Source organism: Hemitrygon akajei, unplaced genomic scaffold (genome assembly GCF_048418815.1).
Source record: "Hemitrygon akajei unplaced genomic scaffold, sHemAka1.3 Scf000065, whole genome shotgun sequence".
NCBI classification, from domain to species: Eukaryota; Metazoa; Chordata; class Chondrichthyes; order Myliobatiformes; family Dasyatidae; genus Hemitrygon; species Hemitrygon akajei.
The window spans coordinates 2,804,165-2,827,153 of record NW_027331951.1 but is presented as its reverse complement, the minus strand read 5'-3'; positions in this window follow the sequence as shown (position 1 = coordinate 2,827,153).

The window sequence follows — 22,989 nt, the reverse complement described above, 5'->3', positions numbered from 1 at the left end:
CAGCCATCTTCCTTTCATTCCTTCCTCTTTTAGACGTCAAAAAATAGGGATCGCAGAAATATTGTGCTGTCCCGTTTTTCCCTCTTGTCTCCAATCCTCAATAATGGCTACAATGTAATAATTCAAAGTGTTGATTCGTGCCCTGAGCTCACCTCCCCTTCTTTAACTTCCAGCATTGAAACATACGCTGCTCGGGACACCAGTGGCATCATGCTCAACCTTCTGATTCCTGCCTCTGTCTGAGCTCTTTACAACATCTGACTCCAGACCAACTCGCTGCCTGCTCTGAAGCTTTAAACCCCAACCCCTGCAACTCGGGTTCAACAACTCTGCACCAAACTCTCTTGCACAGTCCCGGCAAATATTCCCGCTCAAATATTAGTTCCCCTCCAGCTTAGGTGTAAACTGCCTTCCATCGCTCTGTACATTTCCTAACTTCCTTGGAAAAAAACACAAGGATCCCAAATTCTGAAGCCCACCCAAAAACACCAGCTCCTGAGCAACGCGCTAAGCAGCATGATATCCCAAAGTCTGGCCTCAATGGGACGCGTGGTGGGCCTGTCCTTCAATGTAATAACTAAAACCCTGACCTCACTTTGCAGAACCTCCTCCCTATACATTCTCGTTGGTACCAATATGGACCAGGTTCTCTGGCTGCTCACACACCCTCTTAAAGGCTATAGAGAAGGAAGGGTGTGCTGAGGGAAGAGAAAGGCACCGGAGGAGAGTGACGGCCACAGAAAGGGTTCTCAGATTGCGGACTCTGGAGAAGAAGGTGTGAGTCACCATTTTCTTGCTCACTGTCTCTGACTGGACTCTGTTTAAACGCCAAATCCTCTGACCTATGTCTATGAGTCAAAGACAGTGCGAGGCCCCCTCCATGCATTCCCACTATACACACTTGGAATCATGCCCTGAGTGACAACAACGATCCATTACACATTCTTCGGGTGAGACACAGAGGGAACTTCCATCGAAAACGTCGTTTCACATTCTCGGTTTCAGACAGAGAGTGAAACTTCTCCATATCGTCCCACCACACACACACAAGGGGACAGATTCAAGGTGAATCTCCCTCCACACCGTCCAATCGCACAATCCAGGGGTCAAACACCGAGTGCGGCTCCCTCCACACCGTTCCATTTCACACTTCCTGTGTCAGGCACATAACGAATTTCCCTCCACCGTCACGAAACGCAGTCACATGGCCAGATAACCATTTACACATTTAGGTGAGCGTGTGTTTGACAGAGTCGTGGAGGGGTTTTGTGGTGGGAGGGTGTTATGACAAGGCATTGAGGTTTCCTTGTTGCAGAGCAGGGTCTGTCAGTGTGTTCGTGTCACGACGAGGTTTGTGTCGGTTTCACTTAAACACTGTAACAGGTCTTTCAGTGACACTGTGAAGATGGTGTCAGTGTGTGATTTGTTCACAGCCTAGGCCGTCCGTGAATTGGTTGTTCCCTCTGTTTGTCGATAAATCTTCAAATTCCTTGTTCTACGCATCCCGCCTCGCTTCCCATCCGATGAATAGAAATCGCTCCCTTCTCTTTCCACAGAGCAGAACAGACGCTTCAGTTCAAAGGTTATTGTATACCAATTAAACTGAATACCTTCTGCCGACACCATGTCCTTCTCCCTCCATTCCCTGCACTCCCACGTGCCTTTTAACGAGTCAATTAACCGCCTCTATGGATCTCCCTCCACCGCCAGCGCTGGCAGCGTGTTCCATCACCCGCCAATCTCAGTGACAACAAAAACCTGCGACACTCATCTTCCTTGAACTTACACCCTCTCACATTAATGCGGACCCTCCCGTATCGGATATTTCAACCCTGCGAGGAAAAAATGCACACTATCTGTTCTATATACGTCTCGTAATGCTATAAACCTCGATATGAAAGTAAACCCGCGCTCACAGCAATCCTTTCCGAGTTACCTCTTGTCTAATGGCATTACCATCACTAGATGCAAAGTGGTCCCCTGTACAAACTTCTTTCCCCGCCTTGTCCCATTCCGTAGCTGGAGATCAACTATTACCCACTCTCGGTGGTAGGAAGCTTTCCTGAAAGCATTTGACATACTATCCCAGTGGTCCTTTCACAGTGTGAGGCTCACGGTCAATGCCAAGAATGTTAAACTCACCCGATGTCACAACGTGATGTCTCTTACAACAAACTCCGAACTCTTCACAGGATTGTTCCTCTAAATCCCCAGGACTGTTCGGTGGTCGATAATGTCGCCCCGTGAAGGAGTTCATGCCCCTCTCATTCCTCACTTCCACCTTTAAAGCCTCGCCTCTGTCTGAATTATATATACATACCTTTCCTATTCCTCAGTTCCACATTCAAAGCCTCACCTCGAAGAGTTCTTCAGTCTCTCCTAACTGAGCACCGCCGCGATGTTTATCCTAACCATTAAAGCCGCCACCCAGCCTAAATCATATATACATTAGCATGACTGAAACAGCGGTAAACTGGTGGGTTGAACTAACAGATCTGCATCTGCAGATGCACTCGTGTTTCCTTTTTAATGATACAACTTTCAAACTGGGATATTAGTTCCACTGCAATTCAGGAGTAAACTGAGAGAGTTGCTCGCTGGCTGAGGAAATGAAGGATCTGCACTACCCCGGGGCGGTGTGGCGCGGACTCCAGCTATTGAGTTTGTGCTGCCCCCTCGTGTTCGCTCGGCAGAAGACAAGCTCTGTTGTGGTAGATTTCGGTGGCATTGAGTGCACAGGGTTTCAAGCAGCTTATCTGTGTGTGTGTGTGTGTGTGTGTGTGTGTGCGTGCGTGCGTGCGTGCGTGCGTGAGTGTGTGTGTGTGTGTGTGTGTGTGTGTGTGTGTGTGTGTGTGTGTGTGTGTGTGTGTGTGTGTGTGTGTGTCGATGTCTGTGAGTGCGTGTGATCCAATGGTGTGTTGAGGGAAGTGGAAGGAAGAGGAGGAGAGTGGAGGCTAGAGAAAAGATGGTGCGATTGTAGCAATTGGAGAAAGTGTTGTTTGTGCACACGATCAACCTGTATATTCAGAGCTGTGGACAGGCTCAGAACCGAGAGAACGATAACCTGTGGCGGGAAGCAGGTGTAAACTCCACCCCATTCCCGGCAGAATTCCCTGTGAACACCAGGATGGAGATCTGTGGATGGGGTGAAGCGACTGAGATGTGGTATGCTGTCGGGGATGGAGATGTTCACGGAAACAGGGAGGGTCGTGGGGAAGGGAATGGGTCACGGGGTAGCTTATATGGGAGGGTGTGACAGACGGGAGGCGGCTGTGGAGGTTCTATGTGACAGGCAGGGAGGATTTTAGGAGAGTGAGGGTTTGAGGGAAACGCGGAGGGTTTTGAAGATGAAGTGGGTTATGGTGTCAGGGAGGAAGGTGTCCGTTATACACTGCAGGGTTTTGAACACAATACTCTAAGTGCGGTCTCACCAGAGATTTGTAGAGTTGCAACATGACCTGTCTAATCTTGAACTCATTCCCCCTGTTAATGAAGCTTGCCATCCATAGGACTTCTTAACTACCCTATCAACCTGTGCAGCGACCATAAGGGATGTATGGCTTTGAACAGCAAAGAGCCTTTGTTCATCCACACTCTATGTAACTGACCATTAACCATGTACTCAGTAGTCTGGTTTGTCCTTCCAAAATGCATCACGTCACACTTGTCCGGATTGAACTCCATCTGCCATTTTTCTGCCCAGCTCTGCGGCCTGTCTATATCCTCCTGTAACCTACGGTGTACTTTGACCTGGTACTGATCTGCGGGGTGAGAGTGGGAGGTCAGAGTACTTTGGGATATAAAGCAGGCCTGTGGGGAGAGAGTGAAGCAGTGGGAGCATTTTGGAGACTGATATGTGTCCTTGCGGAGAGAGTGGCGCTAGGGGTGTATTTTGGGGCCTGTGGGGAGACGCTGGGGTACTGGGATTATTCTGGTGTCTGTCACCGGTCTGTGGAGAGAGGGTAAGACATGATATTACTTTGGGAATTTACACAGGGCTGCAGGGAGAGAGTGGGTCAGTGGGAGTATTTTGGAGACTGACACAGGGCTGTGGTGGGAAAGTGGGGTTGTGGGAGATGTTGGCGTGACACAGGTCAACGGCGAGGGAGGGCATCAGTGATTTTGGAGATTTTGGGTTATTCCGCAGTTCAATGGTGAGGGAGCGTGTCACATATTTTAGGGAAAGTTCCTTTTGAAATTGTTTAACCCTCCTTGACAGGAAAGTGGCCACGAAAGTTGTGTAACATATGAACGCTGGAAGGTTCAAATGCAGCGAATGTAAATGGTACAGTCCGCGTTACCCTTGCGATCGTCACCGCTTCATGTGCGAGACGTCTGCACCTTTGTGCCCAGACATTTCTGAAATGATCCAGGATGTTTGTCAACGGCCAGTGGGTTAGACTTGAATCAAATGCAACACACTCTTTCTGCCCAGTGCTCTTACCGACTACCCCATTCGCGCTGCGCCTCACCCTAACCCTATTCTCCTCTTTCCTTCTATCGCATTCTTACTCGCCATCACTCCCTCCCCTACCCTCGTCCCACATAACTCTCTCTCTCTCATGCCTCTTCACTGCCGCCTCCTCTAGTTCATCCGCAGTTTCCTTCCCCCCCCCCCACCCCGCTTTCTTGTCTCCCTTTTCTCCAACTCTTCGCCGTCTATTTCGGTCTCTCCCTCGCTTCTCTACTCCGTCTCTACCCACGGGTAAGTAACAAATGATAAACACCTCTTTCTCCCCCATTCCTCTTAATCACTCACACTATCCCTTCCGCGCCACTGCCCCTCACCTTACCCTACTCTCTTTCCATCGCAATCTTACTCACCATCTTGCCCTCTGTTTACACTCGTCCGTATAAATCCTGTCTCTCATCCCTCTCCGCTCCCGCCTCCTCTGTATCATCCACATTTTCCATACCTCGCTTTCTTGCCTCCCTCGCCTCTAATTCCAACTTCTGTTTCCGGTCTCTCCCAAGATTAGCTACTCCGTCTCTACTCACTCTCCCCATCCCACTGTCTCTCTTTAATCTAACCCAACTCGCCCCTTGCTTCTGTCTTTAGCTACTCTCACCTCAATCATGTGCGTTAATGTTCTCGATACCCCAGTCCCGGGGAAATAGAGTGCACGCATTCGCCTGATCTGTGTCCCTCGTAGTTTTCTATACCTCTGTCAGGTCACCGAAAATGTCTCAGAATTCCCAACCCCGCTCCATAACTCAGTCCCTCCTGTCCCGGCAGCATCCTCGGAAATCTCCCTCTGCAATCTTTCCAGTTCGTTGAGATTTCTCTTAGAGCAAGGCAAGCAGAACTGAACTCCATACTCCAAGTGCGGCCTGACCGACGTCATCTGCAACTGCTACGTGACCTCCGACCCCCGTACTCAGTGTCCTGACTGATGAAGGCCAGCGTGTCAAATGTCCTGTCCGCCTGTATCGCATCTTTTCTACCGGATTCACGGTCTGTTTTATTATCTGTGACTTTGACCACCTGAGATCTGTTCTTTTGAAGAATCAGTAAGGCGCAAATATGTAAAATTAATGTCAAATGCAAAAAGCTAATAAATGCCGCAGAAATGTGGAGGTGGTGCTGATGCGTTCACGAAAATGCTGGCGGAGGGGAGGAAAGTGTTCCTGGTTCATTGAGATTTCAGTCTCCTGTTCGTCATCAAACCTCCTTCCCAGACGACCATCCTCTTCACCGTTATCCACGACTTCGCCTACAGCCCTCCCCGTTTCCAACACCGCCAGCTTCTTCCACACACCCTTTCTCCATCACCCCTCCTTCCCCTACACGCCGTGCCGTCTCCGTTATCTCCTGCTTCCCCAACTCCTCTCCCCGTCTCCCTGACCCGCTCTATCCCCTGCAGGTTCTCCACGGTTCCATTAACACTCTCCCTCCTCTACACGTCTCCCTCTCACTGATTATATGGAATTATGGGGAGGAGGGGGAGAGGTGACGTCTGGTGTTACACCACCCAGCTCCCCTTCCTCTGGATCTCTCGGTTCTGAGCCTCTGCACTGTTCTGTGTGAACAGGCCGATCGTTTGGTTCGAGAACACTTCATCTCAGTGACTGATATTTGAACACCACGTCCGTTCCCCCACCAAAACCACCCCCACTTCCAAATCTCTCCTGTTCCCTGCACATCCTCTGAACAGAAACGCACGCATATTCTCACAGCCGGCACACAATTCAAGACTACAGGAACGGCGAAGTTTTGGGGATTTGTGATAGGGAAGGAGCTTCGCAATATCGGAGTTTCTGAAGGGATCCAGGGGGAGTGAGCTTCAATTTGTGTCTGAACCCGGGTGTGTCCGATAGGACGTTTCGGAGAATGCGTCACCAGAGTTTAACTTCAGGAGAGTGTGATGCGACTGCGTGGATGGAGCTTCACTGTGTCTGAACACAAGAGTGTGTGATGGGATAATGTGGAGGGAGCTTTACTCAGTGTCTGACCCCGGAAGTGTGTGTTATGACAGTATGGAGGGAGATGCACTCTGTGTCCGACCACGGGCGTGTATAATAAGGTGTGTGTGTGCGTGTGTGTGTGTGTGTGTGTGTGTGTGTGTGTGTGTGTGTGTGTGTGTGTGTGTGTGTGTGTGTGTGTGTGTGTGTGTGTGTGTGTGTGTGAGAGAGAGAGAGAGAGAGAGAGAGTGAGAGAGGAGAGAGAGAGGAGAGAGAGAGAGAGAGAGAGAGAGAGAGAGAGAGAGAGAGAGAGAGAGAGAGAGAGAGAGAGAGAGAGAGAGAGAGAGAGAGATGAGCCAGATAAGAGGGAAAAACAGGCGGGAATTGGATTTGAGTGAAGTCAGAGGGTTTATCTCTTTGAATCTTCAAGGAGGAGATTCTTGGGTGAGAGAAGACACAGAACTGTTGGTTGATATGTTTTCAGTTTAATTATTGCTTCTTTCTTTAAAATCGAAAATTCAGAGCAGTAGCAATGTCTGGCAGGAGTGTTGAATACTCCTTTGCTAGATATGGGAAGGCAGGGAGACCTCAAAGGTTTCTGACAACTTCACCAGTAAGAACGTCATCCAGCTGCACCTTCTATCACTCTGCGTTACGGAGTTGAAACTGGATCCGGATGAACTCGGAAATCATTCGGGAAGCCGAGGGGGTGATAAGGAGGACATATAGAGATGTATTTACCCCCAATGTGTAGGACACAGGAAACTGGGTGACAGACAGGAAGGTGAAATGGGTTAAACAGCCAGAGCTAGTGCAGAGATCCCTTGTGGCCAAGCTGCTCGATAACAGGTAGACCACTTTGGATACTTCTGGATGGGAGGAGAGAGGAGCAAATGACCAAGCAGGGGAAAGTCTCACCGGTCAGGTCTCTGGCACTGACTGTGGTTCTGTAGCTCAGAAGGGAAGAGAATGAAATATGACGAGCTGTATCGATAGGGTTGTCTTTGTTAAGGGAACGGAAAGAGGTACTGTGGACGAGAACGAGATTCCTCGATGGTATTCGGTCGTTATCGTCACCACTATATCAGTAGGAAAAGGCAGCAAGTTCTCCAAAATTAAGTATGTGCAGGTGTGGACAAAATTAGAAAGAACATTCAGTTTAAAACGCGGTTATAGAGGTAGGGTTGGAACGAGGTCTTCAGACATCTGTATCTCTGGGCTCCTTTCCTCCGAATGTGCGCCCTCTACAGGCGAGACGGATTCATTTCATTTCAATTCAATTCACTTTAAGTTCAAATGCAATTCCATCACACATGACCGCTAGAACTGCTAAAAACAGTACTTACTGTCACACGAGGTACAAAGCACGCTTAACACGCATAAAATTGAAAGACATACAGCATATGTAGGATATCAATAAAATACTTATGTGCATTATGTGCGTGCACACACGCACACACACACACACACACACACACACACACACACACACACACACACACACACACACACACACACACACACACACACACACACACACAATCTACCACACACAACCAGACACACACACACACACACACACACACACACACACACACACACACACACACACACACACACACACACACACATATATAAGCAGCTTAAGGGTCTGGGCACTTTAAAAGCCACTGAAATATGCAAACTACAACAACTGAGCTTTTCTTCCGCCGAGCGAACACTGGGGGGCAGCACAGAGTCCTGACTGGAGGCCGCTCCACATCGCCCTACCTTGTGCAGCTTCTTCATTTTCTCTGCCATCGAGCAATTCTCTCAGTTTACACCTAAACCGGAGTGGAAGTAATATCCTAGCGGGATATTAGTTGTCACAGAGATTGGCGGGTGATTGGAACGTGCTGGCAGCGCTGGTGGTGGAAGGAAATCCATGAAGGCGCTTAACTGGCTCTTTAACAGGCACGTGGGTGTGCAGGGAATGGAGGGAGACGGATGTTGTGTCGATAGAAGGAATTCAGTTTAATTGGTATATCACAACTCTTGGACAGTAGGTTCTGCTCTGTTGTGTGCTTTCCGTTCTCTGCTCTGTAGAAAGAGCAGAGTGATTTGAGTTCATCGGTTGGGAAGAGCAGTGGGTTGGGGAGAACAAGGAACTCGACGATTTATTGAAAAACAGAGGGAACGACCAATTCACAGACGGCAGAGGCTGTGAAAAAGAGACAGACCGACACAATCTTCAAAGTGAAACAGAAAAAAAAGTGTTTTTGTGTCACCGACACAACCCTCGTCGTGATACGAACACGCCCCTCATCGTCACACCCCACACCCTGACAGACCCTGCACTGCAACAAGGAAACTTCCTCGATGTGTGCACAAAAACCTCCCTGCACAAAACCCCTCATCGATTCCGTCAAACACTGCCTCTCCTACACTACTCCTTGTCCACGTCAGATAATCCCTCCACTACATCACTCCCGTCTCCGTCACCCGTCCCTTCCTTACAATCTACCCCGTCTCCGTGACACAGTCCCTACCCTGCAAACATTCTCCGTCTGGGTCATCCCGAACATTCACTACGCCCCTCCCCGTCCACGTTACCCACCCCATCACTTAAACCCGAACCCGTCTTCGTCAACCTCTCCTTCTCCTGCACTACTCCCTGTCTCTGTCACACACTCCTTACACAACACCAATTCACTTTCATTCAGCCCCCTTCCCTTACAGGCTACCACGTCTCCGTGACCCATTCCCTGCCCTGCACACGTCCCGTCTCGCTAATCGCCGAACTTCCTGGCTCAATTACCTCCTCAATCCCCGAAAATATCCCACATGCGTCGTCCCTCCAATCTCCTCCCTCTCTGTGGTCACAGGCAATTGTGGGAGTATGAGGGAGAGGTGACGTCTGCTGTCACACCACCACACCCCCACACCCTACACCCGATATCGATCTTCCCAACATTCATTTTCAGCACCGCCATCTTCTTTTACCAACCGTCTCCATCAACCCTCCGTTCACTGCACTCATTGCCGTCTCCGTTATCTCCTCCTTTCCACATCTCCTCCTCCCGTCTCCCTGACCCGCTCCATCTGCTACACTCTCCACAGTTCCATCAACCCTCTCGTTCTTCTACATTCCTATGTGTGGATCATCTGGAATTCTGGGGAGGAAGGGGAGAGGTGAAGTCTGGTGTTACAATACCTAAACCCCTCCTCCGGATGTCGATCTCTGGGTTCTGATCCTGTTCACTGCTCTGTGTGGACAGGCCGGTCTTGCGGTTCCACACCACTTTCTCCCAGTGATCACTATCTCAACGCCACGTCCCTACTCCCTCCCCGTCAACCTCTTCCACTTCTCTGCTCTTCACTGTTCACCATCTGAACAGAAACACACGCACAGTCTCCGAGACAGACACACAATGAAGGACGACTGGAACGGAGGAGGGCTGCGGGTGGGGAGAGAAAAGCAGCTTCTGAACCCCGGAGTGTGTGAAGGGACCGGGGGGAGGGAGCTTCAATCTGTGCCTGACCCCCGGTCTGGGTGATGGGACGGCGTGGGGTGAATTTCATTCATTGTTTGAATCTGTATCCGTGTGATGAACCGGAGCAGAGTGGGCGTACCTCGGAGTAAAGGGGTGGGCAATCGCAGCGGCCATTGTTTGAGTAATCTGAGTGAAAAATAGACGGCTATCAATTTGATGCGATAAGGAGGAGAGTCTGGGGTCAGAGCAAGCCCAAAAATAAACTGTTGGTAGATTTGTTCTCAGTTTATTTATTGTTTCGTTTATAGGAGCAGTTTGAAGGAGCAGTAAGCATGCCTGGCAGGAGAGTTGACTGCGTGCCTTGCGGGTTGTGGGACGGCATGGAGACCTCCAGCGTCCCTGACAATTTCACCCGTAAGAAGGTCATCCAGCTGCAACTTCTAACACTCTGCGTTACAGACTTGGAAATGGAACTGGATGAACTCGGGATCATTCGGGAAGCTGACGGTGCGATAGGGAGGACATATAGAGAGGTATTTACACTCGAGGTGTAGGATACAGGAAACTGGGTGACAGAAAGGTAGATGAAAGGGGTTAAACAGCCAGAGACAGTGCAGGGACTCCTTGTGGCCAACCCGCTCAATTACAGATAACGCACTTGGATACTTCTGGATGGGAGGAGAGAGGTGCAAATGACCAGTCAGGGTAAAGTCTCACCGGTCAGGTCTCTGGCAGTGACTATGGTTCTGTGGCACAGCGGGGAATAAGGGGTGAAACCTGACGAGTTGTATCGATAGGGTTCTCTTTGATAGGAGAACGGAAAAGAGGTACTGTGGACGAGAACGAGATACCTCGATGATATGAGGTCGTTATCTTCACCAGTGTATAGGTGGAAAAGGGAGTCTGTTCTCCACACTTATGTATGTGCTGGTGTGGACAAAATTCGAAAGAACATTCAGTTTAAATGTGGCTGAAGAGTTAGCGTCGAAGCTCACATAATATGTATGAAATGTAAAGATAGCAAGCATATGTAGGATATCAGTAAGTACATTCACGCATTATGTATACGCACAAACACACACACACACACACACACACACACACACACACACACACACACACAAACATACACACACACATTTATGCAGCTTGAGGCTGTGATGCTCTGTGTAACAGCGTTGGAACTGGAACTGGATGACTCGAGATCATTCGGGAAGCTGAGGGGGTGAGAGGAAAGACATATAGAGAGGTATTTACACCCACGGTGTAGGGTACAGAAAACTGGGTGACAGAGAGGAAGGTGAAAGGGGGTAAACAGCCAGAAGCAGTGCAGAGACACCTTGTGGCCAACCCGCTCGATAACAGGTAGACCACTTTGGATAATTCAGGATGGGAGGAGAGAGGTGCAAATGACCAAGCAGGGGAAAGTCTCACCGGTCAGGTCTCTGGCACTGACTATCGTTCTGTGGCTCTGAAAGGAATGGTGTGAGATGTGGTGAGCTTTATCGATAGAGTGTTCTTTTTTAGAGGAACAGAAAAGAGGTACTGTGGACGAGAAGGAAATTTCTCGATGGCATGTGGTACCCAGATTTACAACGCTGTGGCCCGGATTGGGGAGAATGCCTTATGAGATTGAAATGAACGCGACGCTTTCTCCTTGGAGCGACGGAGGATGAGTGGTGAACTGATAGAGGTGTGCAAGATAATGAAGGCCATTGATCGTGTGGATAGACAGAGGCTTTATCCGAGGGCTGAAATGGTGAGCACAAAAGAACATTGTTTAATGGAGCTTGGAAAGAGGTACAGAGGAGGAGTCAGGATCATTGTTGTACGCAAAGAGTGGTGAGTGCGTATAATGGGCCGCCGGCGGCGGTGGTGGAGGCGGAAATGATAGGGGCTTTAGTGATACTCCTGGATAGGTACAAGGGGCTGGTATAATAGAGGTCTATGGGTAAATCCCAGGCAGATCTATGATAAGGACATGTTCGGCACAGCTTTGTGGGCCGAAAGGCCTGTAATGTACTGTAGGAATTCTATGTTTCCATGTTTCTATGATCTTGGCACCAGGATATAGGAAGGAAGAGTGAGCGGGTGCTGCAAATTATGTATGTGCAGGCGTGCCCAAAATCATAAAGAACATTCAGTTTAACATGTGGCTAAAGAGTTAGGGTTGGAAAGAGGTCTTCATGTATGTGAATCACTGTACTCTCGCCCACGGAATGTGCGACCTCTATCGACGAGGCAGTTTCATTTCATTTCGTTTCTGCTCGATGTGTTTAATTATAACTCTGTCACACAGAAATGCCCATGAATACAGCCAGGATCAAGCTGCTGAGCAGAATCCAAACAGTCACACACGGCACAAGGCACACAGTTATGTCACAAGTTCACGTACACCTTAGCGAAATGTATTTATACTCAGTATTTTACAACTCCTGACATTTAATCCTAGGAAATATCACTTGTATTAAGTCTGTTAGGATCACTACCCTTTTTTAAGAATGCGGAATGTCAGAATAATGGTAGAGAGAGTGATTTATTTCAGCTTTCATTTCTTTCCTCACATTCCCAGTCGGATACAAGTTTACATACACCTCGGGTGAAGTCATTAAAACTTATTGTTTAAACACTCCACAGATTTCATATTCGCATGCTACAGTTTAGGCAAAACGTTGAAAACATTAGCTTTGTGCATGACATGTGTAACTCTTCCAGCAATTGTTTACATTCAGATTATTTCACTATTAATTCACTATATCACAATTCCAGTGGGTCAGAAGTTTACAAACAACAAAATAAAACAGTCAAGACGTCAGAATCGAAATGTAGACCTCCACAAGTCTGATTCCAAACGCCTGAAGGTCCCTCGATCATCTGAACAAACAGTCGAAGGCAAGTATAAACACCATGGGACCATGCAGCTGTCATACCGCTCAGGAAGGAGACGCATTCTGTTTCCTGCAGATTAAAGTACTTCGGCGCAAAAAGTGCAAATCAATCCTAGAACAGCAAAAGACCTTGTGAAGATGCTGGAGGAAGCAGGTGGAGAATTAGCTATATCCACAGTAAAACGAGTCCTATATCGACATAATCTGAAAGGATGCTCAACAAGGAAGAAGCCACCGCTCCAAAACCGCCATTAAAATCCAGGTTTCGGTTTGCAAGTGCAAGTGGGGACAAAGAACTTACTTTTTGAAGAAATGTCCTGTGGTATGATGAATGAAAAATTGAATTATTTGGCCATAATGACCATCGTTATGTTTGGAGGAAAAAGGGTGAGACTTGCAAGCCGAAGAACACCATCCCAAACGTGAGGCATGGGGGTGGCAGCATCATGTTGTGGGGGTGCTTTGCTACAGGAAGGACTGGTGAACTTCACAAAATATATGGCATCACGAGGAAGGAGAATTATGTGGATATATTGAAGCAACATCTTAAGACATCAGCCAGGGAGTTAAATCTTGGTGGGAAATGGGTCTTCCAAATGGACAATGACCTCAAGCATGTCTCGAAATTTGTGGCAAAATTGCTTCAGGACAACAAAGTCAAGGTGTTCGAGAGGACATTACAGAACACTCACCTCAATCCGATAGAACCTTTGTGGGCAGAACTGAAAATTGTGTGCGAGGCAGAAGGCCTACAAACCTGATCCAGTTACACCAGCTCTGTCTGGAGGAATGGGCCAAAATAACAACTTATTGTGAGAAGCCGGTGGAAGACCACCCAAAAAGTTTCACCCAAGTTAAACTATTTAAAGGCAATGCTACCAAATACTAACAAAGTGTATGTAAACATCTGGCCCACTGGGAAATTGGTGAAATAATTAAAAGGCAAAATAAATAATTCTCTCTACTATTATTCTGACATTTCACATTCTTCAAATAAAGTAGTGATCCTAACAGACCTAAGGAAGGGAATGTTTTCTAGGATTAAATGTCAGGAATTGTAAAAAAAAAAATCTGAGTTTAAATGTATTTGGCTATGGTGTATGTAACCTTCTGCCTTCTGCCGTCAACTGTACGTGTTATGCATAAAATAGAAAGATAGCATTCATATGCAGGATATCAGTAAAATACATTCATTCACACACACACACACACACACACCCACACACACACACACACACACACACACACACACACACACACACACACACACACACACACACACACACACACACACACACACACACACACACACACACACCTTGAGCCTCCGGGCACTTTTGTCTTTTGCCGAGCGAACTCTGTCACAGGTAATTCTGGTGAGTATGAGGGAGAGTTGACGTCTGGAGTTACACCTCCCCGTTACACCGGATATCTATCACCAGGATCTGAGCCTTTCCACAGCTTGACAGGCACAGGCTGATCGAATGGTTCCACACCACTTGCATCAGTGTCTGCAACTTCACCAGCCTTTCCCTGGCCTCCACTCTCCTCCCCTTCCTTCCTCTAACGGCAGCACACAATCCGCTCACACACACACACACCATCTCCGAGAGACACACACAATTCGAGACTACTGGAAAGCCGAAAGGCTGGGTGTTGGTGAGTGGGGAGACCGGAGGAGGGAGAGGGTTTCGTACTTTTTTTCTGATTCTAGTAGAGTGTGCTGCGATGGTGCGGGAGGTACTTCACATGTCTGACCCCGGGAGTGTGATGGGATAATATTTGGGGGGCGTTGCTGGTTATGTGACCCTGGAAGTTTGTGATGCGACGGTGTGGGTGGAGCTTCACTCTGTGTATGACCCCGGAGTGAGTGCTGGTACAGTGTGGAGGGCGCTGCACTCTGTGTCTAATCCCGGCAGTGCGTGATGGATCTTTGCGGATAGAGCGTTACTCAGTGTATGTTTCCAGGAGTGTGTGATGGGATTGTATGGAAGGATTCTCGCTCTGTCTCTGACTCCTAGTCATGGGTCAGTGGGTTTCGGCTTTTAAACAGTCCAATCAGAGATAGTGAGCAGGAAAATGGCAACTTGCACGTTCTGCTCCAAATGCTGAATCTGACCCATTTCTCTGGCCTGTACTCTCCTCCCCTTCCGTCCTGTTTTCTCAGCACACCATTCATTCTCTATGATTCTCATGTGGGTGAGTGAGCAGCACGAGGTCCTGTTCTATATTGGTACCAATGAAATCGGCATGCATGGGAAGGTGGTTCTGCAAAGTGAGATCAGGGATTTTGCAATTAAATGAAAGAACAACAGCCCTATCCGCCCTATTGAGGCCGTCCCAGAAAACGGAAAGAATCAAAAATTTGAGCATGATGCGACTGGTGCCCTGACCTGCGTATATTTAAATGCAAGAAGCTTTAAAGAAAGGGCTGGGGAAATGAATCAACACATTGAATTATGACATTGTAGCGATTATTGAGAATTGGGTGTAGGAGGAGCAAGCAGGACAGCACGATATTTCGGGATTCCCTGTTTTTAGACATGAGAAATCTGAAGGAATTACAGGAGGAGGGGTGGCATTACAGGGCTGAGAAAATGTCACCGCAGTGCACAGTCAGAACAGACAAGAGAACTCGTCTTAGTGAGGCTTTATCGGTGGAAATGAAGAATAAGGAATGTATGACGGTGATCATGGGGCTACATTATAGACCAGACAACAGTCCGCTGGATAACGAGGAAAAAAATCTGTCGAGAGATCGCTGACTGTTGCAGGAAAAGTAAGATTGTGTTAGGAGGTGATTTCAGCTTTCCACCTGTTGACTGAGTCCCATACTGAAACAGGACCAGTGGGACAGAGTTTGTCAAACATGTTCAGGGAAGATTCCGTAATAAGTACGTAGAAGTCCCAACGAGAGAGGACAACGCTTAATCTCCTACCAGGGCATGAAACAAGTCAGGTGTCAGAGGTTTTTGCAGGGTGTTCTTTGTATCCAGTCATGATGATCATAGAGGATAGGACAATACAGCACAGTACAGGCCCTTCGGCCGACAATGTTTTGCCGGCCATTAAACCATGCCTGACATAAATGGATAATACGAGGGAAATAATTTAAGGGAACTGGAGGAAATTGTAGAGGGGATTTCCGATGTAAGGCTTTTTTTTCCCTTTCGCTTACACAGAGAATGCTCCGGGATTCGCACATGCTGCCAGAGCCGGTGTACTTGACTGAAAGATTACGGGAGTTTAGGCGACACATGAATGAAAGTGAAATAGAGGATTATACAGAGGAGTCATTTGTTATATCTTGGAATAGGTTCAGTGACGGTGGGACTGGTACAGAAAAGACGGCTTGCATCTGAACTGAAAGGAGAGTAATGGCCCAGCGGCAAGGTATGTTAGTGCTGCACGCCAGGTATGGGTGGGGGGGGTGTAATTTTAATAACCAGGGGAATGCGAACCAGACTGCCAGATCACTGGAGAACTCACCTAGTGAGGTGTTCCCTGTCCAAAGGTTTTCGAGGAATGAATTAGTAGAGTTCGCAAACTGTTGAACGAAGCAAAAGGTGATGAGAGGTGATTTTAACTTTCCAGATTTTGACTGGGAATCCCACACTGTAAAAGGACTGGGGAGAGTAGAGTTGGTCGAATGTGTTCCGGTTAGTTTAGTACATCAGAACCTGGAAGTCAGAAACGTGAGAGTGTGCAATACTTGATCTGTTTTTAGGAAACGAGAGAGATCCGATGAGAGACGTTTGCGTAGGGGACACTTTCCAGTCAGTGATCCGAATGCCATTAGACTCAAAGTAAATATGCATAAAAGATAGGTCTGCTCCGCTCATATGGGGCTGGACTACAACCAGGCGTGTTTGGTTACGGTGTAAGGTGCAGACATAAAGGGGGACGATGTGAAACTTCTTCACTCAGAGGGTGCTGAGAGTGTGGGATGAGCTGCCGGAACGAGTGGTTTATGTGAGCTCGATCTCGACGTTTAAGAGATAGTTTAGAAGGGAGGGGTATGGTCGGTATGGTCCCGGTACAGGTCGATGGGAGTAGGCAGTTTAAAAAGCTCGGCCGAAGGGCCTAATTCTGTGCTGTACTTTTCTCTGACACTTTAACTCTGACTCGTTGATTCCTTGGTCGCTGTTTCACAACAGACCACAGGTTGATCACACAAAGGACAGAGTAAATTTCAGAAGTTGAATTATTGGACCTGAATTCAAAACGAAAATTGGCGGATATACTCGGGTATGTTTCGAGGTGGTTACAAACTGCCCCGCCCACTGCTCCAACCGCTCCCTCTCGCCGATCTGGGAAGAGGCCAGATGATGGATTGATTTGGAACATGCGGGTTGTTTTTCTGTGAGAATCGGGGCTCAGGTATTTGTGTCAGTAGCTGTCTGGCCCTGCACATTTTAAATTTTAAATATTGTATTTAAGCATTTCTTGAATAGATTCGAATTGCATTCCTCTGAATGAAGAAGATCTCACAGAGGTAGTCAAAATGAGGGGTGCTGATAGCATAAATGCAAGCAGTCGGTTTCCACTGAGGTTGCGTGGAGCTACAAGCAAGAGGTCATGGGTTAAGGGTTGAAGATGAAAAGGTTAAAGAGACCATGAGAGGAACCATCTTCACTAGGCGTGTGGAACGAGCTTCCAGCTACACATGTCCATGCGAGTTCGATTTCAACATGAAGAGATAGTTTGGATGGAAGGGAAACGGAGGGCTTTGGCCCGGTACAGTTCGAAGGAATGAAGCAGTTTAAGTGGCTGAGCCGAAAGGCCTGGTTCTTGAACCACAGAACATTACAGCACAGAAACAGGCCTTTTGGCCCTTCTTGGCTGTGCCGAAACATGTTGTTGCCTAGTCCCACTGAGCTGCACCTGGGCCATATCCCTCCAAACCCCTCTAATCCATATACCTGTCCAGGTTTTTCTTAAATGTCAAACGTGAGCCCGCATTCACTACTTCATCTGGCAGCTCATTCCACACTCCCACCACTTTCTGCGTGAAGAAGAACCCCCCCACGTTCCCTTTAAACTTTTGCCTCTTCATCCTTAACTCATGACCTCTGTTTTATTTTTCTCCCTGGCCTCAGTGGAAAAAGCCTGGTTGCGTTCATTCTATCTACACCCATCATAATTTTATACACCTCTATCAAATCTCCCCTCTTTCTCCTACGTCCCAGGGAATAAAGTCCTAACCTATTCCTCCTTTCTCTGTAACTTAGTTTCTCAAGTCCCGTCTACGTTCCTATGTCTCCATGATCTCTGATTCAAAACAGAGGAAACGGGTTGATTAAACAAAGATCAGAAAAAGTTAGCAGAAATTTAATTTTTCACAGCTTATATTCCCCAATAATATTCTAAGAACTAGTATATGTTCTGAAGTCTTTTCAAGGTGCCACTTCTTGCTACACCACACGCTGATCTTCGTAACCATGGTAACACACAAAATTGTGGAGGAACTCAACAGGAACGGTAGCATCTTTGAAACTGATAAATAAGTCGAACTTTCGGGCCAAGACTTTCAGTGGGGAACTGGAAAGGAAGAGTGAAGACGGCAGATCATGGACTGATTTAGAAGATGCGGGTGGTTGTTCTGTGAAACTCGGAGCTCAGGGTCTGTGTGTTTTCATCCGCTGGACCCGCACATTCCTCGGAACAGGGAGCGGCCTTTCTACTGAAACCAAATCCAACCGGTTCTACAATTCACTGTCATTCAGGTGTGAAATCATTCACTTTTATAATGTATTTAACAATTTCTGCTGCAGGGAAGGCCGATAGAACCATTAATTTGTCTTAAGAACCTGGGGTCTCGAACCCGCAAAGTTACTCGTTACAGTGTTGCGAGTGTTTGCTGCGAGTTTCCAGCATTTTACGTTCCCCTCGGACTCGCATCATCTGTAAGTATTCTACAAGTTTTTTCAGGATTCCTTCAAATAGTTAGTCCGTGGCATTCCTTACTGCAACATTAACTTGGCTATGTTCCCAGTTACCGTTGCCAGTAATTTTTAAATGTTTCCTGTAACCTTGAGGGTAAGGGGGAGTGAGAGGCTGATGGAAAGGAGGAGAGTGCGGTTTGATGGAGTGAGCAGGCGGAGGAGGGGCAGGATGAGAGTGTAGAAGTTGGAGAGGGGTAAGAGGAGGGTCGGGTGAGGGAGAGGAAGGGTTGTGGACGAGGCGGGCGAGTGGGACGGGTGAGAGAGAACTGCAGTGAGCAAGAATGATGAGTGACCGGGACGCATAGGAGAGAGGAATGAGTGAGGTGGGCGGCAAGGAGAGAGGGGTGTGTTGGGGTACTCTTTGCATCTCGTAATCACAATGCCACCAGATTCAAAGCAAATATGGAAAAGGGTATCTGCGTGGGTTCAAATTAGAATTTGGAAGGGAAAATTTTGATGGTATCGGAAATGACACTGTAGAAAGGACAGGCCATTTTTTTGGAAAAGGCGTTCTAATAAGCGGGGACATACCAAGGTAAAATTTTGAGAGTATGAAGTATATATGTGCCTATCAGAATAAAAGGTAAGTGGTTTGAGGAAACTTTTTTTTGAGAGAGATGTTGAGTCTCTGGTTACGCGATAAAAGGATGATTTTACCACAGTATTTTACCATACCCATACAGTACCACAGATTTTACCATACCCACCACAGTAGTTATGGGCAGATAGGTAATGATTGAGTGTACGAAATGCAAGGTAACACTTAGAAAGAAATCAAGTGTGCTAAATGAACGCTTTGGGTGAAGGCCGGTACTAACGGATTATACAGATCAGAACAAAAGGATTGCAAGGGACAGTATTGGTCCTCTGAAGGATCAGAACAGTAAACCATACATGCAGCCAAAGGAGAATGGGGAGATGAAGAGATGGAAGAAATGGATTTCCTGCATCTGAATTTACTCGGGACAAGGATACAGAGTGTTTATATGTCGTGAGGTCCTGGATCCTATGTGGATTAGAGCGGATCATCTGTTTCAGAAAAGGTCTAAAGCTCTGTGAGAATGTTATAGGCAGGTGAGTCTGATATCAGTAGTGGGAAAGATATTGGGAGCTATTCTAAGGGATAGGATATATGAATTATTTGATGGACATTGACTGATTATGGATAGTCAGCATGACGTAGTACGTGCTTGGTCTTGCCTCTGCAATATTATAGATACTTTTGAGGGTGCTACCACAAAAGTTGATGAAGTCAAGCCAGTGGAGATATTCTTCATCGAATTTAGAAAGGAATTGCCAAGGTCTCGCATGGGTGGACTCTCATGACGGTCCAGTCACAAGGCATTCAGTAAACTGGGTGAGACATTGTCTTGGTGGGAGAAACCGGAGAGTAGCAACATCTGGTTACCTCTCTGACTGGAGCCTGTGACTAGTGAAAAGCTGCAGAGATCAGTGCTGGCTCGGTTGGTCTTCGTCATCGAAAGCAACAATCTACATGACACTGTAGCTATTTGGATGTTGCCGGGTCTGAATGACCTGAGTTAAAGGACAAATTGAATAGGTTGGAAGATTGAGAGGATATTTGATCGAGGTATTCGAAATTATGAGGCAGATAGGTAGGATAAGTGCAAGCAAGCTTTCTCCACTGGGACTGCAATCAGAGGTCATGGGTGAAGGGTGAAAGATGAAAAGTTTAAGAGGAACATTAGCGGAAACCTCTTGGCTCAGACGGTTATGGAAGGAGCGGCCAGCAAGGATAGTGCATGCGCAAACGATGTCGCTGTTTAAGCGATCGTTTGGTGGGTAGGGTTATGGTGGACTGTGGCTCACACTCAGACCGGTGAGATTAGGCAGTTTAAATTTCTCCGCCGAAGCGCTGTTTCTGTGCAGTACTGTTCTATGACTCTTTGACTCCTCGATCTCCGATCCATAATGCAGACAACAGTCTGATTAAATGATGGCCCAGAATAATTGTCAAAAGTTGAATTATTCACACCTAATTCCCCAAGAATATTCCAAAAGTGCAGATTGCTTGAAGTCGTTTCACACTGCCCGTCCCACTGCACCACACGCTCCCTCTCGCCGATCTTTCGTACCCACGGAACACACTCAAGATACTGGAGGAACTCAGCAGGTCAAGTAGCATCTATGAAACTGAATAATAATTTGATGTTTCGGGCCGAGATGCCTCTGTGGAATTGGAAAGGAAGGGGGAAGAGACCAGATCATTGACCTGGACGATGCGGGTTGTTGTTCTGAGATCAGGGTCTGCGTTCCCGCTCTGCTGGTCCGGGCACATTCCTCAGAACAGGGAAGGACTCTTTTCAAAAATAAAATCTAATCAGTTTAACAATTCGCTCTCCTTCGGGTGTGAGCAAGGTCACTTTATATATTGTATTTAACCATTTCAGCCGCAGGGTAGAGTGTTAGAAACTTTAACGTGTTTTAAAGAACATTTCCTAGGATCTCGAACCCGTGACGTTACCATTTACAGTTGCTGCCCTGTTCGCTGCAACTTTCCAGCATCTTGTGTTTACCTCAGACTCGCATCGTCTGCAGTTGGGTTAAAATAATCTCCAAAGATCTTTTAAATAAATCAGTCCATGGCTCTCCCAATCGCGACTTCCCTTAATGTGAAGGACATCACTTCGGAGCTGGAACCTGCCGCGTTCCCAGTTACAGATTCCTCGAATCGTTTCAGTGCTGTCGAGGTGAGGGTGAGGGGCAGGAGCAGAGTGAGGTGTGAACAGGATGAAGATGAAAGTGAGTGTAAGGGGAGACAGCAGGGAGACAGAAACTCAGAGGGGGAGGGTTAGAGAGAAAAGGGGAGGGAGAGGGAGATAGAGAGATGGGAGAGAGAGCTGGCGAGGGGGAGAGATAAAGGGAGAGAAATGGAGTGGGCGGTTGGTGAGTGGTTGAGTGAGAAGAGGAGAGAGGTGTGGAGATTGAAAGAAATGTGAGAGAGGAGGAGACAGAGGAAGGAATAAGGTGCTGTGTGAGCCCAAGGGAGAGTGTGAGGGATAGGAGTAAAGATGAAGTGACATTGTGTGAGTTAGAGAGAGGGGCTGAGGATTGTGGGGTGAGAGGGAGTAAGGGAGGAGTGTTGAGTACGTGGGGGTGTGGTGGGATGGGTGACGGACAGGGTAGTGAGCACGAAGGGCTGAGTGATTGGCCAGGCGAGGAGAGAGGGATGAGTAAGATGGCTGACAAGCGTGTGCGGTGTGGACTATGCAGTGAAGATGAAGGGTGACTGAGATGGGTGGCGAAGAAAAATGGGTGAGTGAGAATGCCGCCAATGAAAGAGGGGTGAGGAAGGGGTTCGAGGTAGGACTGAAAGTGTGTGGTGCAGAAAGCAGGGTGAGTACGAGCGGGTGGCGAGCAAGCAGGGGTGTGGGTGAATGGTGGTGAGTTAGGAGGGGAGAGGGAGAGGGATATAGAAGAGACCAGAGTGAGAGAGACATGGATGAGTGAGAGAGGCAGTGAGTCTTGTCAGAATTATCAGACAAACTATTTATCCATTCACAGAGGCAAGGATGTTAGTCATGGTCTATCACACATCACTGAACAAATCCACAGTGAGGTTACGGTTCCCTGTCTCGCGATTGCACATGGGGAGTTTTGCCGCACACTGTTCCCCGTCTCCATCCCCGAGCGGGTGTTTTACCATGCACGGTTCCCAATCTCTGTAGCACACATGGGGACTATTACCAGTCGCGATTCCCAGTCTCTCTATCTCGTTAAGCGCTATTATCAATCACCATATCCCAATCCGGGAGCTTTACCGTACATGATTCACAATCATCATATCCAACACCGGGCCTTTTGCTGTGCTGGGTTCCCAGGCTTCCTGTCAAACTATTAGTCTGCTAAGACCCATTGACCTGCTCTCCATCCCCTACCATCCATGTACTTATCCAGGTTTCTCAGACAGATATTGTTAGGACCACAGACAAAGTCAGGAATCGCAGGTTAACCACGGTGCGAATAATGTTCTGAGCTGCGTACATTTCAGTGCCTGAAGTATTGAAGGAAAGGCCGATGGGCTCAGGGCATGGATCAACACGTGGAATTATGACATTGTAGCCATTGGTGAGGCTTGGTTGCAGGAGGGGCAGGACTGGCTGCTCTGGGTTTCCATTGTTTTAAATGGGGTAGGGGTGGCAGGAGAATGTCCCGGCAGTGCTCAGTCAGGAAAGACTGGAGAACACCTCTGGTGAGGCATTATGGGCAGAACTGAGGAATAAGAAAGATACGACCACATTAATGGGGCTATATTACAGA